We start from the raw sequence: 18,399 nt of genomic DNA, 5'->3' as shown, positions 1-18,399 counted from the left end.
ACTTATCTCTTTGCCTAAGCAGACGGACCGTCCAGCAACGTTTGATTAGAATATGGAACCAGATTGCTCTTCATTCTTGAAAAAGTTAACAACGGAATCCAGAGGGTGTTTCACACTCTTTAACTATCGCTCGAAAATGAGTTCGCATCTGTGTAGCTGACCGTTACTACTTATTTCCAACTATAGAGATAAAGTTTAATCACTGCTGTAAAGCAACGTTGACACGATACAATTTTTTTGTGCAAGCCAGAAGCAATCGAATAAAGTGACATCGTTCAATAATAAGCTGATAAGATAGAAAATTAAATTACTGTCGGTGCAGCAATCGAATACCATCTGGCATTGTTTTTGTAAGTGTGGTACTTACGTCAAATGAAAAAAAAAATTTATAAGCTGTCATTTGCTCCGCCTAATTTATTAACACGAATTTAAAATCAAATTTTAAATGTATATATTGTTAATCTACACTATTGCATAGGGGTTTAAGACAATATTTGAATCAGTTGTTTTAACTTAAGACAAAAAGAAACTCAAAGATTGTCTTAAATATTGTCTCTAAGTGGGTGTCTCAAAATAAAATGTCTCAAAAATTTGTCTCTATAAACACAATAGAGAACACATATTATTATTGTCTCTATAAAAACAATTTGATTCGTCTCTCTAGGGACAATTTCATTTGTCTCTCTAGAGACAATTTCATTTGTGTCTCTTTAGAGACGTCTTTTTAGAGACATTTCCATAATTCAAACTATTGTCTCTCTAGAGACAATATAAAAAATTATTAAAAAAAAATGTCCATAATTCAAAATATTGTCTCTCTAGAGACAATACAAAAAATTATTTAAAAAAAAAAAATGTCCATAATTCAAACTATTGTCTCTCTAGAGACAATATAAAAAATTATTTAAAAAAAAAAATGTTCATAATTCAAACTATTCTCTCTCTAGAGACAATATAAAAAATTATTTAAAAATAAATAAATAAAATCATTTTGAATGTTTGCTGGCCCGTATCGTTCTCACCTGGAACAGATTCGTAAGATAATAAGCAGGAATCTTCCACACAATACATACATATAATTTTAGTTCTCCATTAATGATCTTTAAAGGGGAAGTATAAAACAAGGGTGAGAATATTTGCAAATCTATTCCAAACATTAAAATTCAGGCTAGAGTTGGGACTTACATTTATAATACATTTTTGCAATTTCCAAAGACTTAAATTTTAGGAAACAAAGAATGTGTGCCTAAAAAAAAAATTAAATTAGAATTTAAAAATATTATGCTAAATTTGAACTTAGGTTGATTATAAATTTTAACAAGAAACAAGGTTATCAGTTAATTTTGATCTATAACGATTAAATACAAAGCAATTGTTAAAATTAACCGAAGAAAATATCTTTATGACAGGAATATGCTTTTATATAATGATCGACATACTTACCCAATGACTATTCGCAATATGACCATATAAAGCCTATCGTGGAAACAGGAGTTTAAGCCAAATTGCCACTGCAATCATCATTGTGATCCTATTGTTAACTGTGCAGATTCAAAGTCTCTGCTGATATTATAATTTATTATAATTAAAAATAAAAGTGGCTTACGCATGTCCACGAAAGGAAAGCAAGCTGGAAAGCATTCTGCAGGAACCATCAAGCCTTTATGTCATTGTCATAAATATAATAGACACAATTAAGGAAATAAAATTTACAACGCAATTATTTCGATACCTGGAACAGAGTGAAATGGATCAAGAATATAATAAGTTCAGGGCGATCGAACCAAAACAACTTATCGGTTGGCTGCACCACTGGAATTCCTTTAACTACAGAATGTCTCCCTTGAATTGCTAAGGCCATCTCTAATATTATAAGTTGCAGCTTCACTCCAACTATCAAAACTATCTGCACAAGTAATGCAGCAATAAACACGCAGAAGTCAATAGTTGACAACTTTTCTATATCATTAACTTATATCATTAGTAATTCTACTTCCGAACATTTACAGGGACTTACAGCTAAGGGAACGAAGGAGAACCAAAAGTATGAATGCCAGTCTGCTCACCCAGTAATGCAGCCAGTGAAAGAGACAACGTCAGATTTGCTAGTAACAGAAACAAAACTAAACATTGGAGTAAGACAGAGAGTTGTGAAGTGTTACTATGCAAGTGGATAAGAAAAAAGCCCATGCCAAAAGTCCACAGGGGAACACTGCAGATAACGTAATAACTACTGTAGTGTTAGGTAAAGAGCAAGGGGAGGTTTCCGAGAGAAACAAAACAAAAGGAGGACTGAGAAGTGCTGCAGGAGGAAAATCAATTATTATTGCTAGAGACCAAAGATTTTACACACAAAAATTTAATAGAACCTGATTCCAATCACCCTCTTGAAGTCGTCATCCAATGATCTCTTTATATATTTATGAAAATCAAACTTCTTGTTATTTGCAGAGAGATGGGCCTATACAGTACCAAGGAAGAAAATTCACAAGGCAAATCAGATAAATCACGTGAATGAAATGGTTGTTTACATAACCAAGTTGAAATCTAAACGAAGGTTTCAAGTTATGGAGACATACAATGATGAAGCCATGCCGCAAGGTTAGGTAATCAACTTTCCTTATTGACCGAAAGAATTGTCTGAAGAAGCAAACCTGCAATGAATATTAATATTACATGTAAAATGGATTCAAGCAAGATAAATCCCTTGAAAATTTGGAGTATGAATTACTTACCACCCATTTAATAATGGGTGTTCTGCTCCAGAAATTCATATGACGCCTTACAAATGTAGTTTGTTGGGTTAACCTGAACCTTGAAGGATCTGCATGAAACAAACAGCAAGCACATAGCTGCTTGTACTTGAGAACAATCTTTCTAAAATTCCTCAAAACGTTATCCAATCGTAAATATTCTTGATGTTTGAACCTAAAATCATTTCACAGGTGTCCTCATTGAAATTTCTAGATTCGTAACCTAGGTTAGGTGCCATTTTTCAAACATGAGAGACTGCGAGACAAGGCCATTTAGAGAAGAAAATTGAAAAGAACTCACCATGTGAACATGGATAATCCATTGTTACTATCTCCTTTTCCCATGCTTTCCAACGCCTCATCTATGACCGAAAATGACTTGTATTTTGAGTTAAAGATGTTTCGAACGCATGAAGATATGAAAGCAAATTCAAACCGAGAAAAAATTTAAACTGAATGACATGGGAGAAGATCAGTTATTTCCCATGGCACTTACTTTTTCTCTTGCTAGGGCGATTGTTAGGACACTATATAACGCATGGACAGTTGCCAACATAAAGATGAAGTAGTGGAGCTGGTTCATGCCAATGAGGGAGACCAGAGGATACTTACCCTTGAATCAAGAGGGAATGAATAATTATCAAACTATCATAAATATCTTGAATCATATCAAATGGACTAACACAATCTAAGTAACATCTAATAGCATTGGGAAATTTGAATACACAACATAGAGTTTGGTGTCCACCTCAGAATAATGATCGATAGAAGGAGCTATTGATTCTTCCTTTTGACATGGAAGCATACTATAAGCCATTCCTTTCAGTATACAAATCTTAGAAATGGCCTTCTCTCCAATGGTCAGTAGAAATAAGATGAATCCCGTAAGCATCAGTTCTGCAATCCAAAAAAGACCATTTAAAATGTATTATGTCAGCTGATGTCATGTGATGCAATCTCATTCTGAAATTCTAAGAGTTGCTAAAAGATAGACTTGCTACAATGATGTGCTTATTTTAATCTCTTACTTCGAAACCTAAAGCAATACAACAAGAGCAAAATGGCTTTTCCCGCATGATTTTGAAAAAAAATTGTGGAAATTTTTAAAAATCTAGGTTACTGCTTTTAAGTTTCAGAATTTTAGGTGAGGGTGCTAAATCTATTTCTATTATTTAAAAAATAAATCCAAACAATCCTTATTTCAAAAAACAATTCAAAAGCTCAGTTTCATGTTTTTTGAAAATATAATTCACTGAATTCCTGCTGGAAAACTGCTTTCAAGGCAAAAAATTTTCCTGCTTACACAAGTCCATGTAGAATGTTGAATGGTCATATCAAACCACAGTACAATCTAGCACAGTAACGGAGAAAGTTTTGATATATGGGGTTCAACCACAATTTTAGGTAAACTAATTGGTGAAGGGGTGATTCATTTCAACTGGCAATCGATCCAAACTCGGTGAATATCTTTCTGAGACTGCAACCCCTTCATGAATATTAATTTATGGAAAAATGTATTTATATTAAATTCAATTTAGAATGGCCCGATCAAAAGTAGCTGAAATTTTAGTTCATAGTTTAGAAGATTTAAAACAAGTGGAATTTAGTTAAATAATTTTAAGTAGAACTTTGTATTTATAATGCTATCCATATAATATAATTCCAACAATATTTAAAAAAAAAATATCAATTTTGCCAATTGGAGAAAATGGCCCTTTCCTTGCCTTTCCTAATGCCTTTATACCACTGAAAAAATTAACATCAAACAAACTTATTTCAATATCTACGGAGACCATTACAACAAGCCTACCTCCTTTCACCTTTTCAAGTGTGTTATACAGGGCCTTCTTATATCACCTGGAGAGCCATTGCAATACAATCACAGAAAGATTAATATTACAAATAGACGTTACATTCAACTCTTGATCGTTCACCATGTGGAATATACACCTATATAAAAATTTCTGCTGATTATAATGAAAATTTTGGTGGCCGATTATTGGTATTGGCCTATCGATGAGGGAATATGTTTGTGTGACCAAATCTAGTGCATAAAGTGTCAATCTATTGCTAAATACCGAATACAATTAAACCAAATCCGGTGCAAAATCGAAGTAAGATATTAAATTGAAGAGTATGTTGGCAAAACCTTACAGTTCCAACGTGATGGATAGCTTGTTCAATAAGTAAGGAGATGATAACAAAGGCCGAACAAACAACTGTGACTGCCCAAGTGGGAGTTTGCTCTAAAGAACGCTCATTACCAATATCACTGGCTACAACCATATCCTTCTCAGACAACTGATAATAACTTCCTTCTGATAACCTTAAAACGAAATTTCAGTATTTTGAAACAATTTCAATGATGAAGAACTAGAATACCACCTGCCTAAATAATGAAATCTCTCACAACAAAGAAGATTATTATAGGAGAACTCTAAATGGCTTCAACTATATCCAACTCATTGTGTCTAAACATTCAAATGTAACCAATTCATTGAGTCTGAACATTCAACAGTACCCAATTCATTGAGTCTGAACATTCAACTGTCAGAATTCTTGGCCACTTCCGCTTCTAGATGCAAATACAATTCAACTGAATAGCTACATGATGTGATTCAGTTGATGCAAATACAATTCGACACAATAATGGTCAACTAGAATACCGTCTTCCTAACTAATGAAATCTCTTCAAATGTACTCAATTCATAGAGTTTGAACATTAAACAGACAGAATTTGGCCAATTCTGCTTCTGGACGCAAATACAATTCAAGTCATGTACCTTCCTCTTTGGCAGAGCGAAAGTTATAAAGGACGTGAGATAAAATGTTTCCAGAACAAAGCCTGCATTGTTGATTGTGAGGATCATGGTACTGTGGGGTTTGATGAAGGGGCTCCCATAGAGCAGCCCAACACAGCAATTGAATAGGGTGAACACATAAGGAAGGCCAGAGTACTCTTTCGTGGACTTGAACTTGTATATTCTCCAGAATGTTGACCTGCAATTCAGATTTTCAGTATCAGGCCTGTCAGATCAATCAAAACTACATAGAATTTCACTCAAAAATAAAGTAAAGGTTCAAAAAGGAAGCAGCCCGCCACAAGAAAAAACAAAGAAAATAAACAATAGCACTGGTAGCAAAGGGTGCCCTATACTTACATAGGGGATAAGTAGAGTGCTAGAGATGTTGCATTTCCTGTTATAAACATCACCAACAATTTAAGCATTATTTTGCTCATTCCAACACAAGAAGAAAAAAACGAAAGGGGTGATCCATTTGAAGGCATGATGTAGCTCTTCGTAACACCTCATAAATCATGGAGTCATTGTGAAAAAACTTTATTAAATATATGCCCTAGATTTCCCAAAAAATAACATAATCAAACTCACACAAATAAATGGTTGAATCTTACATTTTGCATAACATTCAATGTATATGGGGGCATTAATGATCCATGCATGCCAACATTGGTTGTATTGAGGGGCATAAATGAATCCTGCATGCCAACAAAATGCACAATTAGTAAAAACACAAATATTAATAAATATATATAGTGAAATAAGTTAACTAAATGCACAAAAATATTGATCAAGTTTTACCACTATCATTACCTTAGATGTATTATAAGGTGTTATAGGGTTGGAATGACTTTAGCGATTGCCTGCATTTCACAAACATAAATTAGCATAATATAATAAGGAATACAAGATAATTGAACATATAAAACACAATATTCAAGCTTACCTCATGCATCATCATAGCAGCGTCTTGCCCTCGTGCATTTGTTAACATTTCCATAAAAGTAGTGAATATCATTGAATCCCCCATAGTAGCATCGGTAACACCCATGGGTACATTCTTAAGAAATCACATATCCAAGCAAAAGATCATCCCAGTGCATCTCCTAGAATGGTAGATATCAAGTGACACAATGTGGCCATTTATTGCACAGAAGTTGAATTATATAGCAATGAGCCAATGGGGAGTGCATTTTCATAAAAGGATGACCTCATTTCTCAAAACACACCCAAAGGAACTAGGATTGTTACAATGTTGTATGTTGGGTTAGGGTGCAACACTATCATGTTATAAGACACAATTTCATATAAAAGGTTATACTCCATTATTAATTTAAATTGTGATGCTAATTTACAACTAATTATTGAATTTTTTGCATTACAACACTAAAAAGAAAATATAATTGAGTGAAAAAAGTGGAACCAACATCACAAGAAAAACCCAATATGGTATGATGTCCTCTTGAAGAAACCAACCATGTCAAATGTGAGGAATATCAAGAGAGGATGAATGTAGAAAAACCCCTAAATCTTGCAGAAATGGTGAGGATCCTAAAGTAGAAACACTCCTAAATCTTGCAGAAATAGTGAGGATCCTAAAAGAAATACTCTAAAGCTACGTGATAGATAATGAAAGGATAATCCAAGAGAGAGAAAGACCATTAGAATTGAATGCATTGTTGCTAGAAAATCTATTTGAAATTCAGAAGCAATTGCAACAAAGACCTAATGATACCAATGATTAATTTCAAAGATAAAGATTTGTTGAGAGGTTAAAAAACACATATTATCTACAAATAAAATGAGGAAAATCACCTCCATAAAAATACACCATGCTAAAAGGATAGATACATCTAGTAACAAATCATTATTTGATTCGTCTGAGGTTGGGATAGTCAATTCATATGAGCTTCTTGGAAATAGTTCCAAGAGTGAATTACATAAGAAAAATAAAAATAAGCATTCTTGAACAAAACTTCCTTGAAGGAGAATAGATTCAAATCACAATAATGTAAGACTTTAGGAAATGGTACCAAGATGAGTTTGTTAGCCAAGATAAAACTATAATAGAAAGATATAAGTTTGAAAAAATACTAGATAGTTACTTGCAAAACAAGAAACAAGAGAGAATAACCACTAAGAAATTAATTAATGAACGAAAGAGACAATTCAAATTTCTAATAAAGTCTAATAATATGTTATTGATGAACATGAATGCAATATATAGACTCTGCTAGAGACCAATTAATTCAAATTAGGTTGGGGTTCCATGTTCATGCACTAGTATAATTCAAAAGTACTTTCCCTAGTTGGAAAACATGTTAAATTATACTCAGAAACCCAAATATACCCTGAAAATAATTCCAATGCCTACATCTATACCATGAAAATAATCCCAATTCCTACAGCTATACCAATGAATACAGCTACGCAAGGAAAATAATACCAATGCCAACATCTTTGCAAGGGAAATACATCAAATTGAAAGGAAAATACCTGTGGAAAATAAACCCTTTGTTGTCTTCCTTGAAACTTCTAGCTCAGCTTCGAGTTCCTTTGCAAAATAACAGTGAAAGCCCCAGCATATAAAAACTAAAACAATTTGGCGCCAAAAAGATTTTTGGCCTCTACACCAAAGAAGTTTCAGTGGTTTCAGCTATCTTGTTTCCATTTTAAGCCAGCCTGTTTCCATTTTAAGATGGCCTAGCCCGCTATTTCTTGTTGTTTCCCACTCAGTCGACGCCCATGTCTCCCACTTTTCCTAAGAATGAGGGTCTTAATATCTATCTCCCACCACCCATGAATAAACGAGTATGTGCTCTGTTGCCGTTGGGCCTCATGCCCTTAATGCCCATCATAGAAACCCTAGTCTCGTGGCTCTCAAACATTGGTGTTTGTCTCTCCATTTTCTCGATAAACCCTCCATTGCAATGGGGCAAACGAGGAGGAAGGTTTGGTTGATGACGACGAGGAAGGTTTGGTTGATGACGACGAGGAAGGTTTGGTTGTAGAAGCAAAGGTGTTGGTTCATTGCAGTGTGGAGGAAGGTTTGGTTGATGAAGATGCAGCACCATTTTCCAGTGGATTCGTAATGGAAAGTCATGGCAGGAATCAGGCAGGGAATGGAGTAGTTCCGCCAGGCCCACCGTTGGATTTCGTTCCATCAATTCCTCCCAAAAACCCAATTTCTCGTACTGTCTGGAGAATCCCTCTGGAACAAATCGAGGCGATTCTCTAGCCATCTCATAGAACAATAGAAACAAAGTGACATTGGTGTGGCACTGTCACCATCTTCGTGAATCTACAAACATTTCTCAATCTTTTTCGTTCCTCTGTTCCTTGCAGAAACCCTCTCTATTCCTTGCAAAAACCCTCTCTATTCCTTGAAACCGTCTATGTTCCTGTGTATATACTTATGAATACAAATTGGCAAAACCAAAGTAATTAAGGTATCAAACCAATGAGTCATGACTAATCTTGCAAAGCGGCCATCACCATTGTTGACAGATGAATTCGTTAGTGCAAAAATATGAGACGCGAGTTAATGTAGATCAACGTGTTTCTATAAGCGGCTTTGAGAATCTAAGTGTGGAATCACCATATTAGAATATTTTAGAACCGATTGTGTACGCAATTGGAAATAAATTGGTATTTAAATCGAACATTGGTTCCTTGTTCGATTTAATTCATTTAAAATGAGGAAATCATACTTAGGGAAACCCTAACCTGCAAAATTGAACCTCAAAAATATTAAACTAGCAATTGTCCCAAAAGGTACAAAGAGAGGCTGATAGACTTATGAAGTTGGAATTGTTGAATTTCTATGAATGATTAAAAAGTACCAAGTATTTTTCAGAAAAATATTAAAAATTGAAAATAATGAATATTGGAAACCAAATAACATCTACAGTCTAAATTATTATATATATATATATATATATATATATATATATATATATATATATATATATATATTAAAATCTCAATTGTATTGTCAATTTGTCAATTTGGTTATTGGTTAACTTTTACACAAACATATGCTTCCACAATTGTAACTCTTCTCCAACATTGATTCATATTCTTCGTGAAACCTACCACATTAGTGCAATGCAATAAGAAATATTGTAAAGAAAGGTTGAGGGAGGAATAGTCCGAGAACATATGCCAAATACAACCTACAACCGCCAATTGCATATGAATGGTCTGAGAACATATTATAAATGATGAATTCTTCAAATATCATAAACTATAGCCCATAACTTGACAAAAATCCAGAATGCATAGAATGTTGAAATTGCCAACAAAACTTCCTAATAGTTGAGATAAATAATTTTCAGTTTGCATGGTTCTACCTGTGTATTTACAATATCCTCATAACCAATATTTATATCTGCAACCAGAACCTGTCAATCACCAAAAAACCTTAGTTGGGGTAGGTATTCTTAACCTTATTATATATAATCAACAAACATGAATAATATTCAGTGACAGCTTGTCAATCTTATATATTTACACTTAATTGTATTCTAACCTGAGAAATCACCACCAACTTTTCATCTTCTATTCGTGCCATAGAATGCAGTAGCTTGTCCAACAGTTTTACTGGAGCATGGTATTCATAATCTTTTCCATAATTCACTTTGGAATCTCATTGATCATCAGAAACTATACAAATAGATTTTATTCATCCTAACATTAATGTAAGCCAAAATACTTTAGTTCTATGAACCCTCAGGGAAAATATACATGGCAAACCTTTGTACTCCAAATAATCATAAAAGATGTGGATTGCTATTGAAATGGTCAATGAACCACAACATATTAGTCGAGAGTAATCTATTCAATAACATTCTCTGAAACCGTTCCATTTCTGAATTTACTATCTAGGAAACTAGCCCTCAGGGTTGAAGTAACAGAACATTCTCTATGACAAGAAAAGAAACTTTGAGAACTTTGACTGACATGTAGCTTTAGTTAAGAAAGAGGCAGTACATTGTGAATTCTCATTGTGAGCAACTGCAACCAAGAAGATGAACTGCCAATGTTGTTCACATTATTTGAACAGACAGAAAATTCCTATCTTCTCTTTTTTGATGGGATTTTAAAATCCAGTTGAAGTTTCTCTATTTTTATTCAAAAAAATAAATGTTACATATATTATGGGATACATTGAAGGAAAAACCCAATGTTACCGTAATACCATTTTTGTTCAAGTTTCCATATTAATACATTTCTTGAAAATGATTAAATTGTTGAGAATGCAACAAGATGATGGAGCTTAGTGGAAAGGAGTCGCCTTCACTAAGTGGGACCGTAGGCCAAGTATGGCGCAAAGTCTATTTTTGGATCACAGCAGGAGTGATCAGAGTCTATTTTTAGACTGCTAGTCAAAAATAGAAAAGTCAAATATTATTGTCTCATAATAATATTTAGACTATAAACTTTATCTTATTCTCTTGGAGCACTTCAGTTTGAGTTACAAATGTGGCACATGTAGCTGTCAGAAGGAAATACACTTTCTTTGTGGGTCAGTTGAGTTGTTGCATGCAGGACTTCAGTTAGAACTCAGGCAGTTGAGTTTGGTGGAGTTGATTGTGGAGTTGATGGAGTTGTGTTCAGTTTGACTTGGTTAAGCTAGTTGTAATTAGTCTAACTACAAATAGACTAATGATGAATTGTTAAACTAATTACTAACTCATAAAGAAACTAAAGAATACATCAGTTAACTCAATTGCATGTCAGTGCATGTACAGTTCAACAGGGACAGGTGTTAGAGGATGAGATTGCTATCAGTTGTGACTATAGTTGTGCATGAGGATTTTCACAAGCAATGTATTGAGTACGCCAATGAGTATTGCGTTGATTTTGCCCAATAGAATAGCCTGTGCTCACGTGATTTCCAGTGTGAGTGATTTTCAGCAAGTTTATGCAATAGAGGCAGGCAAAGCAGTGGAGTAGATTTGAACTTGTGACTTGTTTGGGTCTGAGTTGGTTTGTGTGTAACAGGTGGAGATAGTGTTGGATATTTGTGAGGAGTATTGACTATTGTAATGTTACATGTTCTCAATCATTAATATACAGATAGTGTGGGGTTTTCAGTTGTAAGCTTTCCCCGAGTTACATACTGTGTTAATGTGTGCATGCTATTGATGTTTTATTGTTATTGATGCTGCTAAATTGATGATCAACGTAGAGGAGCTTATGTATTGTGTATGTATTCTGCAATAGTACATGATCAGGATAATATCCATTGAATATGTGTTTATTATTCAAAATTTCTACATGGTATCGGAGCTGTTGATCATCAGATCTACTATTCAGGAAGTGTTTACATTCTATTTCTTCAGGCAGAGTCTGTAATCGGGCCAAGCAGCCTCTGGATTCATCCTTCCTTTGGAAGGTGACATATCCGGTGAACGCCCATACAATCAATCTTTGTACGAGAAATATTTTGTTCTCACGAATCTTAGATCCAAGGCGGTTGAGTTTGGAGCTGGTGGAATTCGAATTTGCAGCAGTGTTTTCTTGGTGTCAAAGAAGCAATGTCTTTCAACGGATTGCGATTGGAGTATGCTCTTGAGGGAAGCTCAAACTATATTGCATGGAAGGACAGGATGGAGGCAGTATTGGATGATAACGGGCTGAAGGAGTTCATAGAGACTGATGTCCTGAAGCCCACTGATGCTACTCAAGCTGATGCTTGGCAAAAGAAGACAGCAAAGTGTCGAAGGATTCTGTTGGAGGGCGTGAAGGATCACATTGTGTCCAGATTGCATGGAAAGACTTCTCCATATTTGATGTGGAAGGCTTTAACAGATATATTCCAAAGCAAGAGAGATCAAAGGAAGCTGGCGCTCAAAGATAAACTCAGAAACATCAAATGCGAGAAGGGTGACAGTATGCCAAAGTATCTCACGAAGTTCACTCAGTGTCGAGATGAGCTGGGAAGTGTGGGGGTTATTGTTGATGATGAGGACTTGGTGAGCTTGGCTCTCCTTGGTCTTTCGAAGAGTTGGAATTCCTATCACGGCTCTGTCAATGGTCAGGAAAAATTTCCAGGATGGGAAAGACTGTGGTCAGATCTTGTGTAGGAGGAGATCAGGCGGAGTACCGGGGACGGATCTTCATCAAAGGGAACTGATGAAGAAAATTGCACTTTGGCTGCCAAAGCAAAGAAGGGGAAGAGCAAGAAAGCTTCTTACTCTGGTGTGAAAGGCAAGAAGTAGGACATGTCCAAGGTGAAGTGTTTTCACTATCACCAGCATGGACACTATGCCACTAATTGTCCACAGAAGAAGAAGAACAAGCAAGCTGCTAGATCTGCAGCAGGAGAGGCTCTAGCCTCGCAGTTTGAGCTTGATTTTTCATTGATGACATGCTTGGTTTCAAGTGTGATGGGATTGGTGTGGTTCTTGGACAGTGGTGCGTCTTTTCACATGACGAGAGATCGAGATTTGTTTTCTGATCTGGAAGACAAAGATCTTGGAGTGCACATCGAGATGGGCGATGATGGTAGATACAGTGCGACCAGTATCGGTACCATTTCCTTTGAGAGGGAGTCTGGTAAACCCTTCGTATTGAAGGAAGTCATGCATGTTCCAAGATTGAAGAAGAATCTTATCTCTGTGGCGATGTTAGAAGACAAGGGGTATGATGTTGTTTTCAGCGTGGGAAAGGCTTTCCTGTGCAGCAAGACAACTGGTAAAACCCGAAAGATAGGGGTTTGAGTGAGGAACCTTTATCAGTTGCATGTAGATGGATGCTCAACAATGGCATGCAAGGCAGAAGGATTGGTGAGCCAGGATGATGGCGATTTGTGGCACAGGAGATTGGGTCACCTTCACCATGGAGCCTTGAAGATACTGCAACAGATCACTACAGGGCTTCCTAAAGGCACTCTTGCGCAGTCAGATCAGTGCAAGGGGTGTACTTTGGGGAAGTTTGTGAAAGCCACCTTTCACGAGAAGGATAGTCGCGCCACGAAGATCCCTGAGAGAATTCACACAGACGTGTGTGGACCTTTCTCAATTGCTTCAACAGAAAAACACAGGTATTATGTGATTTTTGTTGATGATTTCTCTCGTAAGTGCTGGATCTTCTTCATGTAGAAGAAGAGCGATACATATTCAAACTTCTGTGAATTCAAAGCACTGGTCAAGAAGGAGTCGTGGAAGAAGGTGAAGGCTCTTAGGAGCGATAATGGTGGTGAATACATCTCTGATGAGTTCAAGGATTTCTACAAGGCAGAAGGGATTCGAAGAGAGCTCATAGCTCCCCATAACCCATAGTAGAACGGGGTTGCTGAGCGGAAGCACAGAACGATCGTGGGTGTTGCACGGGTGATGTTGCATGATCAGGGCCTACCCCTTCACTTGTGGGCGGAAGCATGCAATACAGTAGTTTATGTGCAGAACCATTGTCCTCACAGGATACTTGGCATGAGTACACCCGAGGAGGCTTATTCTGGTAAGAAGCCTGATCTTTCTCATTTAAGGATTTTTGGTGCTAACATTTGCATGCATGTGACGAAGGATGCTAGGAAGAAGTTGGAGCTGACCGCAAAGGTTTGGATATTTGTGGGGTACACTGATATGCCCCACAACTATCGTGTGTATTTGCCAGACAGTGGTAAAATTGTTATGCAACGGGATATAAAATTTCAGGAGGAAAAAGCCATGAAGTGTTCGCTTGAGAGGGAGCTACACTTGCATGCAGATGAGGAGCTATTAGTTCCTAAGGATGAGCTTCAGGACGTGGATCAGCCACAGGACAAGGTTCATGGAGTGGAAGAGACCGCTCATGCAACACCAACCATCAGAGGGCGCAAGTGCTTGACAGAGGCTGAGTGACTGGCTCAAGATGCAGAGAAAGTTGTAAGACCACCTACAGCCCAACGCAGGCAGAGACAGTCACCTGATCGGTACACTGGATACATGGCTCTTATGATCAAGTGTGTTGTGACTGAGCCATCCTCTTTTGAGGAAGCTATGGAGGATCTTGCATGGGTAGACGCCATGGTGGAAGAGTATGATTCTATTGTCAGAGACAGTGCATGAGAGATTGTTCCTAGACTGGAAGGGAAATCAGTGGTGGATTCGAGATGGATATACAAAGTTAAGCAGGCAGCTTACGGGAGTGTGGAGAAGTACAAGGCAAGATTTGTTGCCCGAGGCTTTTCACAGATAGAGGGGATCGATTATGAGGAGACCTTTGCACCTGTCGCAAGGTATTCTTCCATACGGACGATTCTTGCTCTCTCAGCACAGATGGGGTGGCACATTCATCAGATGGATGTGAAGACTATGTTCCTCAACAGAGTCATTGAGGAGGAGGTGTACATTGAGCAACTCGAAGGTTTTGAGATCTTCAGCAGCGAGTCGCATGTGTGCAGGCTCAAGAGAGCGTTGTATTGGTTGAAACAAGCACCACATGCTTGGTACACATGGATAGATAGCTATTTCACTGGACTTGGATTCTCCAAGAGCGAGGCGGATCCTAACATATACCAGATTGTGGTTGAGGGTAAGTTTCTTATCATTGTACTGTATGTAGATGATTTGCTTCTAACGGGTGATGAGCTGTTGATACTTTCATGCAAGGATGATCTTGCTAAGGAGTTTGAGATAAAGGACTTGGGCCTCCTTCACTATTTCTTGGGATTGGAAATTTGGCAGCGCAGTGGTGGACTATTTGTTTCTCAAGGCAAGTATGCTCGGGAGATACTGGAGAAGTTCAACATGCATGGCTGCAAGCCTGTTGATACTCCTCTTCCTAGAGGTTGGAGGAAGGAGGATGCCACTTTGGCGGAAGAAGTGGATGCCACTGTTTATCGATAGTTGGTGGGGTCGCTTATGTATCTGGTCAATACATGACCCGATATATGCTATGCAGTTAACCAGCTTTCACAAGCTATGGTTAAGCCTACCAAGATCTTTTGGAAGGCGGGCAAACATGTATTGCGTTATTTGAGAGGCACATCGGGATATGGATTATGGTACAGACAAGAGGATGAGGTGAAGCTATGTGGCTTCACGGATGCAGATTGGGCAGGGAGCCCGACGGATAGAAAGAGCACATCAGGAAGGGTCTTCAGTATCGGGTCGACAACAGTTTCTTGGTACAGTAGGAAGCAGAGATCCGTGGCACTCAGTTCAACAGAGATCCGTGGCACTCAGTTCAGCAAAGGCCGAGTATATGGCAACAAGTTTGGCTGCATGCGAGGCTATATGGATGAGGAAGATCCTGGTCGGTTTGTTCGGTTCTCATTTGGATCCTACTGTGATTTACTGTGATAACCAGAGTTGCATTAAACTCTCGGCTAATCCTGTATTTCATGATAGATCTAAGCATATTGACATCACGTACCATCATATCAGAGATTGTGTGCAGCGGAGAATCATGTTAATTTCATACATTCCAACGGAGGATCAAGATGCTAATATCTTGACGAAGGCGCTCACCAGGAGCAAATTCGAATACCACCGAGGCAGGATAGGGGTTGCTGATAATCCATATCTTGTTGAGAGGGAGTGTTGAGAATGCAACAAGATGATGGAGCTTAGTGGAAAGGAGTCACCTTCACTAAGTGGCCCCGCAGGCCAAGTATGGTGCAAAGTCTATTTTTGGATCACAGCATGGTGGTCAGAGTCTATTTTTAGATTGCTAGTCAAAAATAGAAAAGTCAAATATTATTGTCTCATAATAATATTTAGACTATAAACTTTAACTTATTCTCTTGGAGCACATCAGTGCGAGCTACAGATGTGGCACATGCAGCGATCAGAAGGAAATACGCTTTCTTTGTGGGTCAGTTGAGTTGTTGCATGCAGGACTTCAGTTAGAACTCAAGCAAGTGAGTTTGGTGGAGTTGATTGTGGAGTTGATGGAGTTGTGTTCAGTGTTGAAAAGTGTGCAACAAGAAATACTTGTTGAGAGTGCAACAAGATGATGGAGCTTAGTGAAAAGAGTCGCCTTCACTAAGTGGTCCCGCAGGCTATTTTTTGGCGCAAGTCTATTTTTAGACTATGTCTATTTTTAGACATATGGATCATGTCTATGGATTGCAGGTTGCTATTTATGGATGATTGGTCAAGCTGGGAAAAAATAGATGGACTTCTATTTTTGATGAAAGTGTGAGTGATCACAGTGTGAGTGATCAAAGTCTATTTTTAGACTGGATGTCAAAAATAGAAAAGTCAAATATTATTGTCTCATAATAATATTTGGACTATAAACTTAATCTTATTCTCTTGGAGCACTTCAGTTTGAGCTACAGAGGTGGCACATGCAGCTGTCAGAAGGAAATACGCTTTTCTTATGAGTCAGTTGAGTTGTTACATGCATGACTTCAGTTAGAACTCAAGTGAGTTGAGTTTATTGGACTGGAGGTACAGTTGATGGAGTTGTGTTCAGTTTAGCTTTGTTAAACTAGTTGTATTTAGTCTAACTGATCAATAGACTAGAGATGAGTTGGGTGAATTAGTTATTAATTAATTCACAAGTTATTAACTCATAATGAAACTATAGAATACATCAGTTAACTCAGTTGCATGTCAGCGCATGTTTAGTTCAGCAGGGACAGGTGTTATAGAATCAGATTGCTATCAGTTGTGACTATAGTTGTGCACCAGATTTTGCACAATCAAGGGATTGAGTATGCCAATGAGTTTGCTCATGTATTTGCCCAGTATTGTAGCCTTTGCTCACGTCCAACAAAGTGTGAGTGATTATTTTGAGGTGAAATACGAGTTTGGGAAGTCATTCTCATCAGTTCTTGAGCAGGTATTGAGCAGTGGAGGAAGGCAAACAGTGGAATAGATTTGGAGATCAGATCTGAGCTGTATTGTGTGTAACAGGTGGAGCTAGTACTGGATTGCTTGTGATAAGCATTGTACTTTGCAATGTTACATGATTCAATCAATATAATATACAGATAGTTGGGGTTTTTAGCGAGATTCTTTCCCCGGGATACATACTGTGTTTATGAGTTTGATTGATGCTTCTATGTGTGCCTGTGAATGTTTCTGCTTCTGTAAATTGATGATCAACGTAGAGGAGATTATGTATTATACATGTTCTACTTATAATTGTATGATCAAGATAATCTCTGTGAATATGTGTTAAATTATTCAAAATTTCTACATGGTATCGGAGCTAGATAATTGTAGAAAATGTTTCTACATGGTATCAGAGCAGCTTGATTTGTAGAAGAGATTTTTACAGGATATCAAGCGAGGATTGATCATCGGATCTATTATTCAGGAAGTTTTTACATTCTATTTCTTCAGGCAGAGTCCGTAATCGGGCTAGGTAGCCTCTAGATTCATCCTTCTTTTGGAAGGTCAGGTATCCGGTGAATGCCCATACAGTCGATCTCTGTACAAGAAATACTTTGTTCTCACGAATTCTAGATCGGAACTGGTTGAGTTTTTGAGCTGGTGGAATTCAAATTTAATTCCAAAGCAAGAGATAAAACTCAGAAACATTCAGTGTGAGAATGGAGACAGTATGCCCCAATATCTCACGAAGTTCACCCAATGCCGGGATGAGCTGGGAAGTGTGGGGGTGACTGTTGGATGAGGATGGTGAGTCTAGCACTCCTTGACCTTCCTAAGAGTTGGAATAGCTACCAGGACTCGGTGAATGGAAGGGAGAAACTGCCAGGATGGGAGAGACTTTGGTCCGATCTTGTGCAGGAGGAGATTAGACGGAGCACCAAAGATGGTTCTTCATCCATGCAGGATGAGGATAATTGTGCCTTAGCGAGTAAGGTGAAGAAGGGGAAGGAGAAGGTTTCTCTTTCTGAATCTTGTTCTTCCAATGATGGGAAGAAGGTTGACAAATCG

General features: G+C 37.4%; 2 long non-coding RNA genes across 2 annotated transcripts in view; both read right to left on the bottom strand.

The window, feature by feature from the left end:
- Positions 1–1,531: 1,531 nt before the first annotated feature.
- On the bottom strand, positions 1,532–2,073 carry LOC149226354 (uncharacterized). The gene is made up of 3 exons (XR_016247022.1): positions 2,018–2,073; positions 1,733–1,906; positions 1,532–1,642 (listed from the first exon to the last, which is right to left on the bottom strand). It is a non-coding gene; the product is annotated as an uncharacterized LOC149226354 (long non-coding RNA).
- A 3,222-nt stretch (positions 2,074–5,295) lies between these two features.
- The window catches only part of LOC149226353 (uncharacterized), a 28,508-nt gene continuing 15,404 nt past the window's right edge, over positions 5,296–18,399 (bottom strand). Inside the window, exons 2-3 of the long non-coding RNA XR_016247021.1 lie at positions 5,915–5,951; positions 5,296–5,753 (exon numbers count right to left, since the gene is read on the bottom strand). This is a non-coding gene — a long non-coding RNA (uncharacterized LOC149226353). The remainder of the gene's footprint in view (positions 5,754–5,914; positions 5,952–18,399) is intronic.

The sequence above is a fragment of the Pinus tabuliformis genome, chromosome J, assembly GCF_031772625.1.
Source record: "Pinus tabuliformis cultivar Carrire ecotype Pingquan chromosome J, CPIR1, whole genome shotgun sequence".
Classification (NCBI taxonomy): domain Eukaryota; kingdom Viridiplantae; phylum Streptophyta; class Pinopsida; order Pinales; family Pinaceae; genus Pinus; species Pinus tabuliformis.
The sequence above is the reverse complement of the archived record's forward strand: the minus strand, read 5'-3'. Positions and strand labels throughout refer to the sequence as shown.